Source organism: Neofelis nebulosa, chromosome 12, assembly GCF_028018385.1.
Source record: "Neofelis nebulosa isolate mNeoNeb1 chromosome 12, mNeoNeb1.pri, whole genome shotgun sequence".
Lineage (NCBI taxonomy): Eukaryota > Metazoa > Chordata > Mammalia > Carnivora > Felidae > Neofelis > Neofelis nebulosa.
This window is the reverse complement of record NC_080793.1, coordinates 40,915,219-40,921,584: the sequence shown is the minus strand read 5'-3', so window position 1 is coordinate 40,921,584 and position 6,366 is coordinate 40,915,219. Positions and strand designations below refer to the sequence as shown.

The 6,366-nt window shown below is 40.4% G+C and overlaps 1 long non-coding RNA gene across 4 annotated transcripts; it reads right to left on the bottom strand.

The window, feature by feature from the left end:
• Positions 1–235: 235 nt before the first annotated feature.
• On the bottom strand, positions 236–4,951 carry LOC131491798 (uncharacterized). 4 transcript variants are annotated; one of them, XR_009251646.1, is made up of 5 exons: positions 4,738–4,951; positions 4,512–4,601; positions 3,114–3,616; positions 1,658–1,788; positions 236–447 (listed from the first exon to the last, which is right to left on the bottom strand). It is a non-coding gene; the product is annotated as an uncharacterized LOC131491798 (long non-coding RNA). The 4 variants fall into 4 exon arrangements; XR_009251648.1 differs by having other exon boundaries at positions 3,114–3,444; XR_009251647.1 differs by lacking the exon at positions 4,512–4,601.
• Between the last annotated feature and the right edge of the window lie 1,415 nt (positions 4,952–6,366).

The window sequence follows — 6,366 nt, the reverse complement described above, 5'->3', positions numbered from 1 at the left end:
TCTGTGTCTCACTGTGTCTCTGCCCCTCCCACACTTGTGCTCTGTCTCTCAAAAATAAAAAAAAATTAATAAAAAAAAAAGAAAATGTACTGTATGCAGTACACTGAGTGAAGTATTTTAGGTACATATGTGATACATTTTACAGTTACAAGTATTTGTATCTATAATTATCCCTGTTTTGCAAATGAGAACAGTGAGGTATAGGAAAGCAAGAAAATCATATAAGATCTAATAATAAGTGAAAGAATTTCAATTTTTATTCCAGTGTGTCTGATTCCAAGGATCTTGTTCTCTTGACCTGAACACTGGGCTTGTATTCTGGTCTTCTGAACCTTTATGATTTCAGGATATAGACCTCTGTTGGGCTAAGGTAACATAGCCTCTTATGATAGATTAGGGTTTTTTGCCAGAAAATCAGATTTCCATTCTCAGCCCTGTTTCCAAAATCTGCAAAGATAAAACATTTTACTAAGAAAACCAGTTTTAGAGCAGGTTGGTTAATAGCAGAACTCTAACAAATCTGATCCTTTCTTACTGTGACCAGTACTCAGGTATCCATAACATGTAAGAGTTTTGGTTCCTGCAGAAGCCAGTAACAGACAATTTCTATTGTTAGAGATAGGTAAATTTCCCCTTTTTCCAACTGTCTCAGAGTTACCTGTTTCAAAGACGTCCTGTTCACAACCTCAAGTCCTAAGCCTAATTATGCTGGGGGATGCTCCGTGACCTTCCCACCCCGAGGCATCTTGGTTGCCCTCTTCCCATCTAGGGACGTTATGGCCTTGTTCCCAAGGAAGGGACTACACATCTTTCTTCCTGGTTCCAGACAACCGAAGACACGACTTGGAAATATCAAATCTAAGCCCCTTCTGCTTCTTTTGATAGCAAAGGCAATCTCATCTTTGGGGGCAAATGCAGTGGGACACCACAAGGTAGGGGAGCCTTCGGTTCTTTGCCAGTCTCTGCCAGTCTGTAACTCAAGGCTGCCTTTTCCATGCTCTTGAGGCCCAGGCACATTCTGGTCTCTAAGCCTCAATTACTTTAAGGATGTAAACATGGAAAGCACACATAAAGCAGGCAAACATCTAAGTGATCAATCTCAGAAATCCTCAGAGATTCTTGGCAAGAGGCACAAGAAAATTGAGAAGTCCTTTTCTTTCAAGGGGGTTCAAGATCGCTGCAGAGTCAAGTACTCATAGAAAGAGAAGACACTGTCCAGTCCTTTGGCTTCTACAATCAATAACTGTTTCTCACAACACTTGAACTGTGAGAGCTGGGACAAAAATGTTAAGATTAAGCAATCAATTACATGTATTTCCATATACACCTGAGTTCCACATGGGTAGCAGCTTTTAAAGCAAGATAACTCCCCACTCAATGACAGTTGAAATTTCCAGGATACCTGATTTAATTGAGATCTTAATATTGAGACTAAATATTCTCAGAAATAATTGCCTCGAGTCGTTATAAGTTTCTGTACGCCATTAATTTTATTTTCTTCCTGGATATAAACATCTATATGGAAGCCAGTGCCTCATTACTTTTCCAGGAACATCTCTGAGCTGGGATAAGCATTCTAATCAGGGGCAGGAGCCACCACCTGGGCTCAAATCAGATTTCTAGGTAGGCTTAGATTTCCCACTTAGGAGGGACTTACAAATTATCCAGCAATGGTGGGCATCTCCTCTGCGGTGGCTCAGCTCTCGGCCTCTCTTTGCTTCTCTACAACTTTTTCTAGCCTTTAGCATTATTCATTCACTACCATTTAATTTCCTATGTATGTATTATCTGAGGAGAAAGAAAACATGTCTTTTACTTTGATTTTCTCATCTATAGGAATGCCATTTGGACACAGTGCTTGCTGTCTTTCTTTTCTCCTATCAAGGTGTTAGCAGAGGCTAACCTGACTAGCTCAGCAAACCAGACCCAGTACCCTTCCGTCAGGAGGTCGTGAAGGCCTGACAGTCACCCTCTGTTTCAGCCTGTGGCAGCTCAGCTCTGTCCTTAGAACCCTACCTCTCCCCTGGAGGGGGCTATGCTCCTCTTTCCTAGAACTCCCACCCCTTCCTTTCTCTTTTCTTTGTCCTCTGAACCTTCTTTCTCCTGTTTGATCATTAGTTATCTTAGTGGTTTCTGTCATTTTTGCTGTTCTGTTAGAGACAGAGTGATTCCTGGGCATCTGTACCTGAACATCACTGTTCTAATTCCTTGTTAAATTACTCTGTTCCCTTATTATTTACTTCTGTCCAGGTGCCCCTGGAACAGTGAGAGTAGAAACGGTTCTCTCAAGACAGGACCCAGAGAACAAATGGGGAAAATCCTCAGCTGATACACACTTAAAAGAAATTCTTAGGTTAAATTTCAGACAATCCTCAGCTTCTAAAGTATAATGACTGCAAAAGTAGTGAGATTGTATACACTATGTAACAAGTTCTTCTATTTTATTTTACTCTTTATGTTTGATCTTCATGCTACTTTTTTGTTTTTGGTGGAATATTTTTCAGAATTTAACCTAACCAGCAACTAGAGTGACTTTCCCCAAGCCCCATACCCATTGTATGTATAAGAAGTGGCCATGTTGAAAGATGGTTTGGAAAGCAAGGGGATGCTCTACACTTAATTCTTGAGTGACATTTCACCCTGTGTTTATCCCAGCATGCTTTATGATACCCAGATTTTTATCTGAAGAATTTATGTATCCAGAGTCCCACTTGAAATCATAGCCATATTTTCTTATCCCCTGCCCCCCATGTAATCTACAGGCCTTCTGATTCTCTTTGTCAAGCATTCTAGTATCTTTCTCTTTCCACCACTTTTCTTAATATCTTCTGCTTAACAGCATGTCCCTTTTGCACACATGGTCCTAGTAAAGAACAGGAAATAGTAAAACCCAGTTTCAAGATAACCTTGATAAGTTCCTACAAATGTTTCTTCCTTAGGTTGAATTGCATTATCCTCAGTAATTCACGAGAAAACTCCAGTATCCTAGGAAACCAGAGAACAGCAAGCTGAGAGTTTTACTTGGCCACTGAAGACATGGCAGGACCTCTATTGGAAGCAGTGAGCTTGCTGAGCCCAGTTCAAAGCTGTCCTCTTAATCCTCAAGCCCTTACCTTGTTTCCCAATGACAGCCACCTTCTTTTCGCCTCCCTATACACTCCTGTCAGAAATGGAGATGGGGATGGTGACAGGGACACGGACCATCTGAAGTAAATCTTCTTGCTCTCTTTAAACCTTTGAGCTGAGAGTAGCAGATGATGTGTTGTAGGGAAGGAGTTTCCACCTATGCCCTTTGCTCGATGTCATCCTTTTCCATATAGGCCTCATTTGGGGGCTGAAGATTAGCCCACTCAGGTAGCCAGCAGGGAGGGAACTGCCCCTCAGGACACCAGGAACCTCTTTTCTTGTGTATTAAATCCTCCCTCTAACTCCTCTGCGTGGGACCTGTGTATAATACATTTTGTACACAACTGCTCCCTTTAATGGTTACATGGAGGAAAGATAAGGGTATTACAGGTGATAAAAAAAAGAATCAATCATCTCCACAATTGCGGTGTTTTTTGATCAGGCTACCTCCAGCAGCTATAGCACAGGAATCATCTTATAGCCAGGTTAACTGAGAAGAAAAAAATGGAGAACAAAATTTTACATTTTCACACACACACACAGGTATTGAATAGTTAGAAATTCTCAGGCACAGTGCTAGAGACTTGTAAATGCAGACCTCAGCTTTGGTGAAAGCCTGGAATTGGCAGGGAAGCGAGATGTTTTCTTTTGTTCTAACCTTCTTTATTCCCAGCCATCACTGGTAGGAACCAAAAGCACAGAGCGCCTTGTTCACCAGGCCACTCTTTAGATTGGGTCAGAAACAGTGTGGCTTCCTCATGAGAGCAGCTTTTGCCCATGGAGCTCTGATGTGTGCTCCATTCTGTCCCCCTCCCCACACTTTCACCTCCCAGGATGGCAGTTATTTTTGCCACTGACAGTTAACTACTCAGTCCTCTCTGCGCCCAGCAAGCAAGTGCCCCTCCCCCTCCAAATCAATGTCTTTCTTTTGCCATTCCCCTTACTCCATCACATTCCCCATCTAATAGAGAGACTTGTTAGGTAGGACATGTTTTCCCCCCTTGAGAAAATAGCCTCATGATCTTGATATGATCCAAAACTAGAATAAAATGTATACCTTATGTCTACCAACCACCAACCTACCTACAACTTATTCCCCATGATACATAATTTCAGGTTTTATCATATCGGCTCTTACTGAAGAGAATTTTTCTTGATATCTAGGTTTGCTCCAGCCCAGTCTTTTAAAAGTCAAGAAATTCTAATCTCACTTTAGGCAATAATTTCCTGGGTTGCATTTTCCTCTTTCTTAAGATTAGGTGATTTCTCATGCTACTGTCCACTTTCCAGATCATCACAGATGAGCAAAGGTGAGACAGAAAATAAACCAACATAGAAGACAGCAGCCATCACTCAGGTAGATAGTGAATGCACGGCAAAGTTACCTCGCAAAAATGGTGGTGGGCGTAAGGCCCCTACCAAGGAGTGCTTTGGTTATTTGTAGGTTCTGTTTCCTCAGGCATAACTGATCTCCTCTGAAAGGAAAACAATAACTTTAGCCTTTCTCCACTTAAGTGATTTAGTCTTCCTTCCATACTCTCTTCCTCCTCATTGAAAGCATATCTCAATCCACCCCCATCTCTGCCCAAGAAAGGATGCCCCAGTACTGACTTCCAGACCAGCGGGAAGCTTCTCTGATATCTTCAACCTCCAGATGCTTCTCCATTCAAAAGTGTTTCATTGCAGCTGGCTTTTTACGGCAGGGTGCACACTGATCCTGTAGCTAGTCTGTTCATGGTGCTCAGATATGTGGATGACCACAGTTCTCTTCCAATCCTCTAAGACATCATGGGGGCCCCCATTTCCAATCATCCTTTACTCTAGATGGCAGTTGGGGGTGGAATATTGCTACGGGTTCTGGAGCTTTCTTTACCTCATCAGTTACTCCTCAGGGTTCTGCCATCCCAGATTAAGTTTACATAAACCAACTGCCTCTGAAAGAGCAATTTCTTAAAGGAAATGATTTCACTTGCTCACTCTTAATCACATGCTTAACTACATCTGTATTTGGACATGCATGAATTTTTGAGCTTAAGGAAAACCAATCCTGCTGGTCAGAAATATCCTAAACCTGTCACTTCAGGGAACAACCCCTCACTAATATAACTTTCCCAGTCACCAAAATGAAATGAGTGACACAATTTTTTTCATTTACATAATTATAGTAATACAAGAACTTACTTTTGCAAACACTACTATACTATTGTACCAACACTACTATATAGAAAAAGTTAAAAGATTTTATTAAAACCCTATCATATTCACAAGCCATTCTCTTTTTTATCTCTTCCTGTCTTTATCCTAAAAAGGTGATATTTGTGTAGATTTTAAGTAGCATATGTGAAATTTTAGAGGCTTCATTTCTTCATGTCATGACAATATTCTAAATTTCAAGTGATTTGAGTGAAAAATATTTTTTAATATGAGAAACATTATGATGTTTATATTCCCTGTTAGTTTTCTTTACTTCACTATATTCTTCAGTTCAATTCTTAGAAACTACATCATGAGAGTTTGAATATTTTAATAACCCCAAAATATCTTACCCACTGCTCCAAACATTTACTGTAGCTCTCATAGCTCATGAGATCAAGCCCTGCATCAGGCTCAGCACTGAGCATGGAGCCTGCTTAAGGTTCTCTCTCTCCCTCCCTCTCTTCCCTTCTCTTTCTCTTAGAAAGAGGGAGAGAGAGTATAGGTATAACAATTCTCATTGTGTAGTGAGAAGGAAAATTAATGAGGGTCCCAAGGTAGACTGGTAAAATTATTTTTTCTTACTTTTTTAACTAGTAATAAAATTTTATTTTAATTTTTATTGTTTTTTTCAAATTTTTATTTAAATTCTAGTGAGTTAACATATAGGGTAATAACTGGTTTCAGGAGTAGAACTTAGTGATTCATCACTTACATACAACACCCAGTGCTGGTCACAACAAATGCCCTCCTTAATGCCCATCATCCATTTAGCCCATCCCCCACCCACCTCCACTCCATCAACCCTTCAGTTCGTTCTCTATAGTTAAGAGACTCCAATGGTTTGCTTGCCTCTCATTTTTTGTTCTCATCCCCTAGGTTCATTTGTTTTGTTTCTTAATTTCCACATATGAGTGAAATCATATGGTATATGTCTTTCTCTCACTGACTTATTTCACTAGGCATAACACTCTCTAGCTCCACCCATATCAATGCAAGTGGCAAGATTTCATTCTTTTTGATGGCTGAGTAATATTCCATTAAATA